This window comes from Pleurodeles waltl, chromosome 3_1 (assembly GCF_031143425.1).
Source record: "Pleurodeles waltl isolate 20211129_DDA chromosome 3_1, aPleWal1.hap1.20221129, whole genome shotgun sequence".
NCBI lineage: Eukaryota > Metazoa > Chordata > Amphibia > Caudata > Salamandridae > Pleurodeles > Pleurodeles waltl.
In genome coordinates this window covers 1,315,287,770-1,315,304,040 of record NC_090440.1, presented here as the reverse complement: position 1 = coordinate 1,315,304,040, position 16,271 = coordinate 1,315,287,770, and the positions used below count along the sequence as shown (strand labels likewise).

The following is a 16,271-nucleotide window of genomic DNA, read 5'->3' as shown; positions in this document are numbered from 1 at the left end:
GGCAAAAGAACCTTGTGACATTATTAGCACCACAAATCGCATCAACCTTCTAAGAGACATACTTAGAGACAATTCATATATGCGGGCAGACTGTTGTGTAAATAAATAGAACAGACTTCTTGAATTCAGACATATTTTAGAAATGCTCACAATTACTCGCAGATTGTGTGCCCTTTAGAAATCGAACTCAGATGTTCTCCTTCAGCCTAAACTTCCAGAGGGAAACCGTGAAGTAGCATAAACGGTGGAGGAATGGCTGAGACCAAAGAAAGAAGGTCTTGGCAGTGATAGCACCAGCAGTAATGGGCTGTGATGGGTGCTCTGCTGAGGAGCTAAGTATTGGGCACCAGCACAGTGAGGCATTATCAGGAAGCTGCCGACTCAGGCCACCCAGTCATACACTAGGCCTCTGTTGTCATGTGCAGGGCCGGACTGGAAACCAAAATAAACTCTGGCAAAAATGAGCAAACCAGTCCCACTACAGGAGGCCGTGACTTGAAAGGTGCCATGGGTGTATGGTTGGGTCATGGCTGCCCACCCTGCTCGGACACAGCCCTATAGCCTACCATCTAGTGGGAAAATGCCCTAGTGACAGAATGATCAGTCCAGCTCTAGTCTGTCTGAGTTTGGCAAGCACGAGCTGCTAGCCACTTATCTAGGGTCCTACACAGGAGGGGGATGGGCTTGAACATACAAGGTGGGTGGTTCGTAGGGGCAGACAATGCAGCTGCCCTGGCATCATTACAAAGTAGGTGGGAAATGGAGAGGTGTATGCCTCTAGCCTCTAGTCCTCTAACGTCTGGGCGTATTTGGTCGAAATTGACCCCGGAGGAATGGCGTAGTGCCCTTCGGGCCCTTTGTACAACCGATAACCCTCTCGTTCCAGAATCGGCAGACTCATTTGACAAATGGTTTTCGTCCTCCCTGAATGCCATTTTGCCTATCAAACCTAGAGCAAAAAAAATCTTCTCATAAACCCAAACCCTGGTTTTCTCCCTTCCTTCTTGAACTTAGGAAGAACTGCAAAAAGCTAGAGAGGCTGTGGCGAAAAAAAACTACAGTCTCTCTGCTACAGATATTTATAGACAATTTATCAGAGTATACCACCACAATATCAAAATTGCCCAGTCCACCTATTACGGTGCAAAAATAGAAAACTCCTCCTGCCCCCAAAAAGAAATCTTTCAAATTTTTAAAGAACTCACCACACCTCCTACGTCTGCCTCTATGACTGAGGCTTCTGTCACCCACAGTAATATACTGGCTTCATATTTTCAGAATAAAATCACCAGTATATACTCTGGGTTCCCCACTCCATCAAAACTGCTCCCAATTTGCCAGGCCCTGGATCCTCTCTCTGAAGGAGTCTCATTAACCACTTTTACCCCTCTTACTGATGTGATAACTGCCGACTTTGTCCAAAATTAAATCTGGCTCTCCCTTGGACCCTGCCCCTCCTTCTGTTCTTCTACGGGTATCGGATATTATTGTCCCTCCGCTTACTAAAATTTTGAATTATTCTCTATCTTCTGGTTCCCTCCCTCAGTCCTTTAAACATGCTGTTATTAAGCCTCTTTTGAAGAAACCCAAACTTGACCCTACTCTACCAGAAAACTACAGACCCATTGCCCTCCTCCCTATTGCCGCCAAGATCCTGGAGAAGCATGTCAATTCTCAACTAACCTGCTATCTCGAGAGCCATGAGCTCCTACATCCCTCCCGAATGGGCTTTAGAGCCTTGCATAGCACCGAGTCAGCCCTTCTCACTGTAACTGAGTCGGTTCGTCAGCTTTTGGATCAGGGGACTCACGTGGCTATTATTTTACTCGATCCGAGTGCAGCCTTCGACACGGTCGATCACGATCTTCTTTGTTGCAGACTCTCAGAAATAGGGATAAGGGGACCTTCTCTGTCCTGGCTCTCCTCTTTTCTCAAAGGTAGATAATTTCAAGTTCTTGACCGCACCTTTTTCCTCTAATATTCTCCCATTGACCTGTGGAGTCCCCCAGGGTTCTTCTCTGAGTCCTACTCTTTTTAATGTTTATCTGTCCCTGTTAGCTAAAGTGATTGCTCCCCACAACCTCTCATTGGTCACTTATGCAGACGACACTCAATTAGTGGTGTCCCTCTCCAGCTTTGGAGATTTGTCTGTTGCTAATCTCTCTTCCTGTATGAGGGATATCAGTGATTGGATGATTAAATCCAAACTTAAATTTAACGACGGGAAGTCAGAAGTTATGGTCCTAGGCAATGGCCACCCTGCTTCTCCTCTCTCATCATTTTCAGATACTTTTAACAACCTTCCACCTCCCAAAACACATGTTAAGAGTCTTGGCGTATGGCTCGATCCTCGGCTTACCATGGATTTCAAGCCAATAAAGTCTCCTCCACTTGTTTTGGTCTCCTACGAGCTTTCAGGAAGATTCTTATTCTTCTTCCTTCCATGGCCAGAAGAATTCGTATTCAAACTTTAATTCTTTCCCAACTTGACTACGGGAACTCTCTGTTTCTTAGCTCCCCGCTTTACGTAATAAAGAAGCTGCAGAGAGTGCAAAATGCAGCAGCCTGGCTTCTTATTCAATTACCAAAATATTCTTCTGCTAAACCGGCTATCTCAACTCTCCACTGGCTCCCTATTAAGGAGCGGATCTACTTTAAATCACTTTGCATTGTTTACAGGGCCCTACATGGTAGGGGTCCAATTTTCTTAAGAAAATGGATTTTCCTATATAGCCAATCTAGGAGCCTACGGTCTTCCTCTCTTCGGGAACGTTCATATTTTCCGGTCCAAGAGAGCCTGGGATAGTAATTCCTTCTCTAGTAAGGCCGCCCGTCTCTGGAATGCTCTTCCCTCGGAGCTCCGCCATGAATCTTCAGAGCGACTCTTCAGAAAAAAAACTTAAAACCATTCTTTTCTGCGACTAACTCACTCCTTTTCCTCCTATACGTAACTTCTGCTGTTGTTAGCGCTGGGATGCCCTTGGTAACTATGCGCTCTATAAATCCAAAAAACTAAAAACTAAACTAAACTATGCAATGGGAACACAGCCCTTGGTCACAAGACGCACAAAACGGAGGTGGAGTGTGGAGGAAAAAGACGCACGTGCGAGACTGAGGCCCACACATTTAAATTAGCTTACTTTCCAAACACTCAGGAATGTTAAAAGAAATCAAAACACAGACTGCAGTTTCATGTAACTTGTTTCATTGCTTTTGGCGTTTACTCTTGGAATAGGAACATTCGCCTTCACTGTTGCTTTTTCCCCCCTGCAGACGTTCAACGTTTCCGCAGGATTTTAGAAGGTCTGGTCTGCCTCTAGTCAGACTATTTGGAAGAAAACTGTGTCATATCCTAGCTCAACACTGGCAATTAAGTGGGATTACAGTAGAAAAAAATGGATTGTGTCGTCAAAATAACAAAGCCTGCCCTGCTCAGAAACTGGGTCGCTGACTGTCTAAGCGTCCATTCAGCACTAGAACAAAGGACAGCCATCAGCCAGGGACACATTGACAACGCTCCGCCATGAACACCTATTGTTGGCGGCTGGAGGACGCGATTGGCTGCGAGTTTGTCACATGCTTGAACCCTCGAGCACACTGTTCTCACAATATATTCAGAGTTAAAGATGCAAAATGTTACAGCTAACTTTAACGGCAGCTGTGACATGACAGACACAACAGGGCCCAGACACAGACGTTTTCCCAGCATTCCTACGAAGGGCCCTAGGGCGGGAGGTTTAGCCTACCGCACTCCCTCAATTAGCACCGCATGCACCGCGGAGCACACACACGCCAACATGAATCTAACTCAAATGTGTGCCAGCATAAATATTCATGATGCCAACTACTGCCTTGCGCCATTTACTGGTTCGATAGCAGGTGTGGCGGCTCTGGCGCCTTGTTTAATGTGTGGGAAACCCGGGCGGCAGTTGTAATATCCAGAGTCGCTTTTCAATTTCTTTATTTATTTATAAATACTTGGTGGGTGTGTTTGCTGCGAACAAGACCACAATAGGTGTCAAAGTGCTTAACCGAGATAACTGGAGTAATACAAGTTCAGAATATTAATACAGCCCAAGAATATATAGCACTTGTATAATTTACAGTGTAGATTACATGGTGGATCGGGAAAGTGAGATATGTTTGCATAGTTCTGATCTGTGTTCCAAAGCACCAAGAGGTTTTCTGGTGTACCCTGTGCATGTAAATAAAGAAAACTGAAATATACATATAGCGATTTCAGTGAAGAAGCAATTATAGAACCAAAGAATGTAGGAACAATGGATGCAGTATACATCACATGGTTTATAATGTAAGGGTAGGGCATGCCTCTCAACTAAGAGGCCTTTTGGGGATTTTTTAAAGGTAGCATTCTATTAGTATTATTATTCGCTAGATAAATATATTTGATATTGTTAGAGTCATTTAAGCTGTGCTCGTCTACCAATGCTCAGTCACCTTCAGCAGCATTTTGTATAGAATGCTGAGATTGGCCCAACCAATAAGGAAACTAAGAAAGCTGGTACTATTTACTGCTTGTTTGCTAGTAAGTTCAGTGAAAGTCTGATGTAAAAACACAAAAAGAACAAGGTGATGGCTGGAATGTTTGAATTAATCTCAGCCACTGGCAATCCCTCTGGGCTGAATCACAATCCATTGTTTTCCACCCACCATGACACCTCAGTTTGGACCCAGCCATATGCAAATCAGTCTTGACCCTACTCCTCAAGGGAACAGTCCAGCCATAACAGCCAGAACAGGTCCTCCCTAAACGGGAATACAAGCAATCTAGGACCAGTTTAAGCTTAGTTAAGGGCTCTTCAGCCAGGTACAGCTTGGTTCTAGTAGCAGTCAGCCTAGAACCTATATCTGGGCATACCTGGCACACCTAGAGCAGGAATGCTTGAATTAATCTCAGCCACTGACAATAGCTAAGGCCACATCCCAAGCCATCATTTTTTTCGCCACCATGCCACCTCAGTTGGGACCCAACCATGTGCAAGTCTGTCTTTGGATATCGGATAAAGAATTTGATATTTCAGTATACTTCTGAAATGTGAAAAGGTGTCCAAATACACTGCACTCTGTAGGACTGATACACCAACCACCAATATAGTGATGTGAGAGGGTCATAGTTCTCTGGGCTGGAGCCAAATCCCACTCTATGTATTTTGTAAAAACATGGAACAATAGGTCTTCAGACAGTTGAACTGTCAAGCTGGGCCTAACACTAAATCTAACTGGCAAGCTGTACTGCTCCCAGTTGCTCCATGGGATCATTGGTGAGCAAGGGAGTAGCCAGAAACTGAGGATACCCCCTCTTAGAACCCTAGCTCTGATTGCAGCACATAAGCGAAAGTGAGCCCAACCTTCCCTAGAGGAGTTCCCTTGTCTCTTCCATCGAAGCATCTATCCATTCATCCTTTCACCCTTGTATCTACCTGCTGACATCCACTGTTTCACCTTTACATTATCATTCATTCTTTCATCCATCATTCAATCGTTCACCATTTCATCCATCCACATATCCACCATCTATGCATGCATCCATCCAAAACCATCCTTGCATTCATCTTTTGACATACATTCATCAATAAAGCCTTTCATCCAATTGATCATTTTTACCATCCATCAACTCAGATTTCCATTTACAATGCCATCCTTTCATTCGTCCATCCACTCTTTAATTTCCATTTACTCTCATCCTTTTATACATCCAACCACCTATCCATTCATCATCCACTCATTCACCCACACACCTATCCGTCCTATCACTCTTCCTAACTTTTTCACTTTCCTTCAACCTTCTTTTCCTTTTCAATTATCCCACGTTTCTTTCTTCCTTTAAGTGTTAATGAGCCTTTGCCCAGTTGCAGACTGAAAAGGCCTATAAGGAACCCCATCAATAGACGTTAAGTGGAGGTTCACGACGCCCCTGCCGGCTGGAAGGTGGAATTGCTCATGGGTGTGGGAGGCCCCAAGGCCTCCAGTGGTCCATGGAACTGCCTTCTAGCACAACTCAGAACATTTTCTTCATCCACCAGCTTCAAGTCAGCCTCAACAACATATCCATCTGTCACGGACTAGCCATTTGTCTTACATGTGCTTTTCTTTTGTTTTTTGCGTTTTTTTTTTTAAGAATACCGCTTGTGTATGTTTTGGCGCTCAGTGTTGGGCTATTCCACAGCAGGACATGCGATGAGCTAATGGAAAAGCAGCCAATGTCCTGGGGTTTATTTGCCGACCGTGGTCACCCAATTCTGTGCGGGTGATAGACGTCCGCGGCAAAAAGGTTCTCTGCGGTGACGCTCTCATCCATCTTCGCGAGCTCTTTTGTGAGCACAGCAGTCCATTTGCCCCACTGCCATTACCGACACCGACATTGAAATGCGTTGTCACATTGAAGCGTACGGCGCAAAAAGTACACTATGCATTCAACTGACAAAGAAAGGAGCCCGGAGCGTCCGCGTGCTTTATCGGGAAATCCAATATTTATCTCGCTTCTCAATACAAAACAGTTAGCATGCTTCTTTACGGTAAATATTTGAATATGACCGCAAGCAAATTCTTGATGCGACCCCTTCCCCGTTGCGCACAGTAACACAAGCCCTAAAATCCATAGGGAACAATACAATAACACCCTATTCGGTTCCGTGGGTTTAATGAATGAATGAAGACTGTGCAACCCAAGATTCATACATTAGGTCCAAGCCATTGGATGGTAATAAGATCTGTTACGAGGGCTTTGGAGGTACAACGAAATATTCTAAAAGGATTAATCCATCAGGACAAAGAGACCCAATCAAAGGTAGGTCTAAGGATGCCATGGGCCCTGGTGCAAGTAAAGGAGATAACTAATTTGACTTATGTTGGGGAGGTAAACTATTCAATTACAGGGTTCAATGGGACCATCAATGGTATCAGCCCCGGAGCCACTGAACCAGCTGCTACTGAACTACGGAGGGCGCTTTATCAATACTGCCTGTCCTTATGATGGTCTAGGTTACCACATATCTGAACATGCTCCCGTGCCATCCATCACAGCAGGTCAAGTTTTCAACCCAAATCCCAGGCACATGCAGCACACTATGCCGGAACTATTAATCATATTCTTGAGAGATCTTAACTCGAATTCCAGACAGACCACTTCACTCCACCCTTCAGTTCTTTAGCGAGAGAATTCACCCCAGAAGCTGGGATTTCCACATATTTCCTGTTCCTATAACAAAGAAAGCATTTTGCAGCCCAAACTATCAGGCACCAGGAACCTCTAGGAACTATCAATGGGTAGGGGCGGGGTGTGAGCAACACATCGAGTTGACAGCTACACTATTTTTAATTTTCAATCTCAAGACAAAAATGTCTCCTGCTACGTGCATCCGAACGCACTTTTCCAAGCAAGCTTTTGTTCAATGCTGCCCCCCAATGGTTGAAAAGTCAACAGCATAATTCAGGCGCACCCCCTCCAGAGCAGGTCTTTGTTCTCAATGGGACGCTCATTTCAAATGACTTTATAAAATAAGGGAGTGCCGTCTCCGTGGAGGCTGCTACCCAGTTCACAAGGCATTAGAATAGATGGCAGTAAGGTCTGTAAGTACACTTGGAAAATGAAACGGGGGTGTGAAGAACAACGCGCCCTCCCTGGACCTGCACCTGTATGGTAGGGGGGGGGGGGGGGGGGGAGGGGTCCAGCTTGATGCCGTTTCTAATGTGGGGGTGGCTTTTGTCGTGTCCGACATAGACAGTACGATAAACCTAGGCAGCACACAGCAAAACACCCTTTTCTCATAATTGCAAAAAGCGAGACACAGAACAATACACCGACCACAGAGCATGTCCCTTCTACGTTCAGCCACCCCAGCCCCCACACAAGGCTTTCCTTTCTTAGAACAAGAGGTCGGCAACGGCTAGCATGATATATTCACGTTTCTTTTGATTGCTGCTTCACTTTCCATAACAGAAGCTCCAAAGGAGGTGTCTGCCGCTAAACTGGGGGAAGCATTCGAGCAAGTCACTAGCAGCAGAAAGCTACACCCATATTATCCAATACAGTTTAGCCCCTAGTCGCCTCAGAACTAGTAATGGATTTTTTTATGACGGGATTTTAACCCGAAATAAATACCCTTAGGGAGATGATACGGTTACTCAACAAACTTTTTGGAAACTGTTCAAAGTACTCTGTTTTTATGCAATGGTAGTGGAATAATTTTCAGAGTGGGGGAGCTGCCATCAATGCGACATCGCTGAACTCACAAGGATTGTGAAAAAACCCAAGTGTGACACAAAGATCAACTGTAGCGAATAAATCACCTCCATTCAGCAGGAGTGTGGTATGGGCCTGGTGGTGCATTTTCGAGCCCACTGTCACAAATACATTAGTTAAGCATGGTGTGGCGGCGCAGCGTTATTCACACACAGCACATTTTCCATTGAAACGGTCCCCAAATCCGCACAGACGTGCAGTTTTAGAATATAGAACTATACACAAATGATAATGTGTGGAAATAAAGCCTCATCGAATATTTATCTTTTGGCATCACCGAGTTAAATACCCGGATTTGTTTTGAACCTATTAAAATCTTTGTTTCCATCACCCTTCAGAATTACAAAAGTGCTTCATTTGTGCTTTCCTAACTGCGGATATATTTTTAAATCTGTACTGTTCATTTATAGGTATTTAAATTATTTGTGTATTAAGAAAAAACTGGCATCTTGTAGCCTTTTTTTCCCCCACACACCCTGTACCCCAGCAAGATTGGTACATAGTTCACGTTATACAATCCTTTCAGTTGGAGAGAAAGAGAAGTAAACACTAATCTGCATGTCAAAAGAATAAACACCTATTTCTCAAAAGACAAAGCCTAACATTTGACGCCTGTGTTTGAACGCAAATGTGACAAGACAAAAACAAAATATAAAGGCATCACAACCGCTCGCTCATCTTCTGAACACCAGCATAGTTATTTTGGGGGTCCTCCCACTACTCCCAGCGCATATGCTTTTTTGTGTATCCCATAGACTGTTAAACATCACAGAGCAGTTATGTTTAGAAAAAAAACAGCCCCGCTAGTCTAGTGGTGCACATGTCGCAATTTGATGCCAATAAAACGCTTACACGTTCCACAATTTGTCTTTTGTGCCAATGGTATTTCATCAAGATAACTCTTTTTCGGTTTATTTAGCTAGTGCACCAGGCGCGAACGGCGCCAACCTCATTAAAAAGACCCCTGAAGTTAACCCTCCCCGACACACGGGCAAATGCTCACGCCACACAAAGGAGGTGTGTGGAGGTTGGTACCCGAGCAGCCAGACGCACTTTGTTTCGAGAATGCGGCCTGAAACACCCAGGTTCAGGAAGGCCGCCCCTCCAGCTGCGAGTCGGAGGCGAGAGTGACGGGCCCACCTTGCAGCAGGCAGTCCGCATGCTGCTGGACTTCCACACCCCACTGCTGCCTGCGGTGGTGGTTACTCGGAGAGCAGTCTTGGGCCTCTCACCTTCCCCTGCCCCCACGCATTCCTGGGCTGGTAGCCCGGGGTCACCCGAGGCCAACTCCGCTGATTACACACACCCCGCACGGGGAGGTGGGGCAGCAGACAAAGGGCACGACCCTGAGGCAGGCTGCCTGCAGCCCTAGACTGCCCGGGATTACAGTATCTCCCCGACATTGACAGGCTTCACTCAAACGGGGGCTTTTAAAGAAAACCGACGTAGCTTCCTCTGCCCTCCACGCATTGACCTCGCCCCTCTCCATGTACCACCCGGGAGGATGCGAGTAATACCACCAAGCTTAAATCAGAGCTGAACCACCAGCCTGACTGTCCTATTCACCACTCACAACTGCTGGTTGGACCATTTCTAAAAGATTGCTTGTTCTTCTAGCAGCGAAAGTAACTGGACATGTGAAAATACAACACTGTGACGCTTTATTGCATGACAAACAAATACCGTCTTTTACCCAGGACCACACATAGCCAAGATTTCAACTTTTGTACCCAGGCTGCACAGTCCATATTGTCAGCTCCCTGAGTACCACAGAACACAGTTTAGCCAATCCGTCACAGTACACGGGGTACTAGTCTGTCACCTCAGGTGATTAATGACGCCAGCCACACCTGGTCCTGAATAAGGCAGCAGGTAATACTTATAACAGTGCTGAAACTACCTGCGGTGCTGTTGAACCTTTGCGAATCACGTCTATAATAAGATAGTCAAGAAGACAGTGTGAAAAAGACCCAGCGCTGAGCAGCTCGCGCTACATACAACACGTTGTGCTGGCTCAGTACCGAGATTCGCTCCAGCCATGATTGATGTGCAAGACAAACCCAAAACTAACACACCAATCTAAAGATAAGGCTACCAGAGGCTGCTCTCTGTTCAGTGACCACACATGTATCCGAAATAAATGTTCAATGTGAAACGGCGATTTCCTCCCCATCCAGGAACGTACGCCTTTTTAATTTACATATTGACTCTCCCAACCATGTCACCGGAGTTCACATACAACCCACTGTAAATCACACCACCCCCTTAAAATCCTTGCAAACAAAGAAAAAGACAGCTGGACTGACTCACTACTGCGAGAACTCTCAGGTCTGGACTAAAGCACACATCAGGGTCTGCTCACCACAAAAGGGACCCATACTTCGCTCTGCACACATCAGGTTCTCCTCACCGTTGCAGGAATTCACATTTGGACTCTAGACCAGAAAGACCAGAACCTGATCACCACCCCTGATGTTCACACCTAACTTTGAGACATGTTTGAACACAATCTACACCAGAGTCCGTTCACCTCCCGAATAACTCACGCCTCAGGCTAATTCTTCTTTGTTACCAGTGGCAAAATGCAAAAAGATGCTAATTTTGACCACTGAACAAAATTGGCAAGGATCCCTGAAAATTTCACATAGGCTGGTTGTCTCACATATTTAAAAAGGCCTTGAAACACATGGGGGTGTAAAGGAACTTGCACCAAAGACTACACATCCATTACACTGATAAATCACACCAAGATCTACTTGTCAACCGAGGAACTCCCACTTCACCCAGCTCCACTGTGCACACAAAACTCAGAACAGCTTCTGCACCTCACCTAGGGAAAAAAACGTTAGTCTACACCACCCTCATACCGCGAGATTACACCACATCTGTTCACCACCTAGACACTAACACATTACCCTACCCAGCCACTGCACACACACAATTATCACTCCAGGGTCTGCTCACTCAGATACTACCAGACTTCTAGACCAACCAAGGAACGTGTACTTTACCCTATTACACACTTGAACACAAAGCTCATAGCCGACAGACGTCGAATTGGGCATCTGGGAAGCACTACATGCCCCATTCTTTTTTAATTTGACAAAACAGTTCCCCTCCTTTAAATAAAAAAAAAAGGCAACAGTCCCTTGACAGTTACATCCTAAAGTTAAGACGCCTCTGCTGAAGTGAATGAGAGAGAGACTCCAGCGCTGTGAATTCCAGGGAGAGACAGGCAGCTAAACAAGGAACAAGCCTTCTTGCCAGAGTACCTGCTGCATGAAATACATGTAAATGTGCACAACTTGTTAATCTCCAAATGTAAAAGCCGCTTGGAAGCAGCATGAAGACAATGATGTATTTTTTTAGAGCAGTACTGCAAGGGTATAACCAACTGTCCTGTGGGGTGCATCGCATAAAATAGTGCATCTCTCAATGATTAGTTGGACGTGCATTTATTTTTCATATAAGGTGTGCCTGATTTTATATGAAGTTACCTAAAGGTGAAAAGCCATTCTTTTTACCACGCCTTGGACCCAGCCCCCACTGCACTCCTGATCACAGTTCCCATTGTAATGCACTATGGCCGCTGGTATCAGACTCTGCTCACCTTCCACCTAATATCCGTCAAACAGAGAAGCGGCACGCCAGGGTTTTCTCCATACATAGATCTCCCACTGCCGCTCTAGGCCAGCCTTAAAAACAGAGTAGACAGCACGATGTTGTGACCACATTCTCAGGAACGCTCATGCTTTCTACACCATTCACCCTCAATCGCCAATATTTTTTTCTTATGGTTATTATTTGCTCTGTGCATGCTGACCAAATAAGTGACTATTGGAGGGGTGAGAATTAGAGGATATTATGATATATATATATATATATATATATAGAGAGAGAGAGAGAGAGAAATGCATACATTATCCAATACCCTGAGGATATGTACCCTAAAACAGGGGCTGCATTGCTTTGTGAAGCACTACACATGTCTAGAAAAGGGAAGAGTATGCCTCTAAAACGGAGGCAGGTGGCTACAGTAATTAAGTGAAATGAGCAGGTTTCCAGAATTAAAAAACGACAGTGTAACTGTCCTTTCCCAGTGGCCTGGATACAGGCCAGTAGTCTGTGGCGTGCGTCTCACAGCCCTGCCGGGGCATTGTTGACCGAAGAACCAGCTGTACGTGAAATACTGTGCGGCCCGCCCCTTTCTCAAAAGGCCTTGTATCATCTGCTCCTCACCCCCTTGCGGCCCTCAGTACCAGGTGTGTCTAATCAAGTTAAGCCCGCGGCGCAACCACGTAACTTGCCTCCCGTCGGCACTATCTGACGTCAGAGGCCACTTGACGGCGTACTCTTGCAGCGCTGGTTATGGTACATTATGTAACCTGTTCATGTCGTTAAATGGATCCTCATACGGTATCTGCCCCTACTCGTCACGGTCACTGTGTGCCGCTTAACACTGTGCCAGGTATAGTCAAATTCTGAAAGCACCTACCCCCAGTATTATACCTCTAATTCCCCTTTCTATCCACCTCAGATGCTGTGCCTTTAATACCCGTAGTCACCTGCTCCCAAAACCGAACCCTCTATCCCTTGGCAGCACTTGCCCGCCTCCCTCCGCCCCCCTGAGCTGTTTACTCTGGCAGCTGAACCATGAGATTCTCAGCACTTGAACTCACGCCATCGCACGTACCACATAATGTATCCTCTGTGCACTGCTTTCACCAGCAACCCATCACTACATAGCATAATCCCTTCCATCACCAGACTCCCATCCCTTCCTATCACACATACCGCCTCCAATAATGCCTAGCATTATAAATCTTGAAAGGTCTACCACCTAAATAAACCCTCTACTCGCCTTCCTCCCTAGTACTGAAAACCTCTAGTCCAGGCAGTGTCCATCCCAAACACCGTACTTTTTAATTCCGGGCATCCCGTGTCTCACTATGTTCTCCACATTCTGACCCTAATATGTGCTCCGCGGTTAGTGCTATCACTTCACTCTACAGCCACTGCAATCCACGTCCCTTAATAAACTACACCCCGTCTTTCGATCTCACCATCCCCACGCACTACCCTTTAAACCCAGTACCCTCTGTGCCCCTGTACTGTATCCTCAATGTCCACACGCCCATATTAGAGACCCTACCATTACGGCCATAACATGCCCCCTCATAATTACCCTATAATGCCTTGTCACCAGTACCCAAATATGATTCCTCTAAGCTAGCTCTGCGTCAGTGCCTTCTTTTGCTGTCTCTGTCCTAGGCATTCACCGCATAATACATCATATGTATTGCTGTGAATAACCCGCATACTGCCACCGCGCGCCCTTGGATTATCCCTCCCATCACTCCTCTCCGTCACCCAGTAACTGAAACCCCAGAGGGGCAGATGTGGGCCCAGCAGGGCCAAGGCTCGTCTTGGCGACAAACAACAACAAACAAAACTGAGGATGAAGCATTCTCGCATTAACCCCTGTGTCACCCCGTGCTATACGAGACAAAATCTGCCCCCTTCCTTCCACACAATCAAAACAAAGCCCCTCTCAGCCTGCCCTGAAGAGGGAGTAACAACACACACGCTCGAGGCCCACTTAGCCGAAACCGCAAGGGCTGTAATTAAAACACCCAGCTGTGCCTAACATCTGCAGCCAACAAACAGCAGCCACATGCAACGCACCAGCACAGCCCCTCAGCAAACAACAGCTCGAAAACACATTTCAAAAGTCTAGGTTTGTTTAGAATTGTTTCAGTCACTCCCGCTACCCACACACACCAATTTAATTTGCTCTTCCGAAATTAAACATGTAGCTGTTCACAAAGTGACAGTGACCTTTGCCTTGTTCTGGTGTTCTGTGCTTTTTAAATATCAGGTCTGCTTTGGTGGGTGGTGTAAACTTTGTGAGAATCCGGTGCAGTGTAAGCGAGGGCTCTGTGCAGCCTCTGACTGCCTCCTCTGTGCGTTTGATCTCCACCGGGACGTGAGCGGAGAATTAATGGGCCAGCGACCACCACAAAGAGAGGAAATTACCATGTGAAAAAACATACCCATGAATGCCCCCAAACTCATGTCCGTCCCCCTCCCCACCCAGCAAAATAAGGGGGCCTCGGATACATTCCCAATTATTTTCAACACGGGGTTTTCTGTACCCAACTCCAAGTGAATTCAAGGATATGTGAGATATGTTTAAATGCTGGGTAACGTGGGTTGAATTGAGAGATGTACGCTTCCTTTTTTGCCCCCGCTTCCAACTGGATTACGAAGTGAGGTAGGAGTCTATTCACAATTTCTAAATACCAGGTATGTTCATACCCGGTCCTCTTTTTTTAACCCAGCTGCAAGCAGATGTGGTAGAAGGAGGGGGAATACGCGTCTCCCGTAGTCTGCCTCACACTTTTCACGACCCCGTGTATTAACAGCAAGGGAACCTTCATTCTTATTGTTTGCCTAGAAGATATATCACCCCACTGCGCAGACCCCTACCCCTTTTACACCCATTCTGCATGTCTTTGCTCGCTTCATAGAACCCACACCCAGCACACATTTCAGACACCCCACTTTACTTACTGTCCCCACTTTACATACATACTCTTGCAGCGACCATGGAATTTCGGAAATGCCCCATCTATCATGAACACAATGACTTTATACATGCATAGCTCCCACAGCACAAACAGCCACTTCTTCACCTTAAAGTAGTCCCAGCTTTGCACACAGTCCCCTGCCCCTTACACACAAACACGCGTTAGAGATCGCCGGCAGCAATCTGTTTGGGAACTAGAATGTCTGCGGCATTATAGCGCAGAGATTCTCTTGCACTACCGGCTCCTCAGTTGGCTGCAGCTTGTATTCAACTTGCACCGCCGGCTGCACACGTCGCTGCACTTGCACTGCTGCTCGGATCGTACTGCACTTTTGATGCCGGTGCTCAGTCTGACAGTTTGCGGCGCTACACTCTCACCGCCGCTAGCTGAGCCGCACATGGTGCTGCACTTGCACTAAGGCTGGTTAGTTGGCCGCTTGCAGTGCTGCACTTGATCTCCGGCTGCTCAGCCCTTATAGCAGGAAAATCCTAGGAAAGGAACCCACAAACGCCATTCCTATCACCCGTGGGGGGCACGCCACCCCTGAGGTAAGACACACAATCAGAGCACAAACTTAAGTTTTAGTGAACTTACTGTTTTAGGAGGTGCTCTCAGATGCTAGTTATGCTCCGAACTTGACATAAGGTATCCCAATGTTCCCCAAACTTTAAGTTGTGCCGGACCGTGATTCCTTGTGGTGCTGGACAGACTGTAGCCCGCTGTCAAAAAGCCCCAGGAGCTCCCGGCTGCAAAGTCTCCCCCTTGCGCAACGAAGGGACCCCCAGCTGCCAGAAGGTGTCCGTCCCGCTGCAGCCAGTAGTGTCCTGCCGCAGAGTAAGGAGGGTCCTGCTGCACCCTCGAAGAGCCCGGGTGCCCGCGAGGAGGGTCTCTGCCGCACAGAGCGCGTCCAGTTTGCCTCAGAGGATGGATGGCCTGTTGGGGAGCGGAGGGTGGCTGGCGTCTCCTCACCCCCGGTCAGTGGCCCCCATTGTCGCCGCCCCGACCTGCCTCTTGAGTTAGGAATCTCAGCCCTCTGCTTTCGGCAGCACTGGCTGGAAGGCCTCCCTTCTCCGGTCCAGCTCCTCCCATTCAGCAATAATTCTTCTGCGGCCCCTCCTCCCCACGAGCGCAGCTCCCCCTCCTGGCCGGCTGCAGCAGTTTATCCCATGCCTGACACACCCCCGCCCGTACCAGCCCCACTCTTTGAAATAAAGCTCCTCCTCGCTAGCTCCTCACCGGCGAGTGAATGCACCTGCAGTAGCGAAGCCACTATGTCATGAGACCTGGCGCCAGCAAGGAATATGGCCCTCTTGACTGCTGTTGAGGTGGGTATTATGATGCAATGCGCTTCGGTGTCACTGCACCTGCTGCACCAAATGGTAGCTACGCCCTTCCGCACCTGATGGGACGCTCACGGT

General features: G+C 46.9%; 1 protein-coding gene across 2 annotated transcripts in view; it reads right to left on the bottom strand.

The window, feature by feature from the left end:
• SEMA5B (semaphorin 5B) overlaps window positions 1-15,925 on the bottom strand; it is a 715,815-nt gene extending 699,890 nt beyond the window's left edge. The window contains exon 1 of one of the 2 annotated variants that reach the window (XM_069224666.1): window positions 15,448-15,925. The gene's annotated coding sequence lies outside the window, so the exon portion shown is untranslated. The remainder of the gene's footprint in view (window positions 1-15,447) is intronic. The other variant, XM_069224667.1, reaches the window with a different exon arrangement.
• Between the last annotated feature and the right edge of the window lie 346 nt (window positions 15,926-16,271).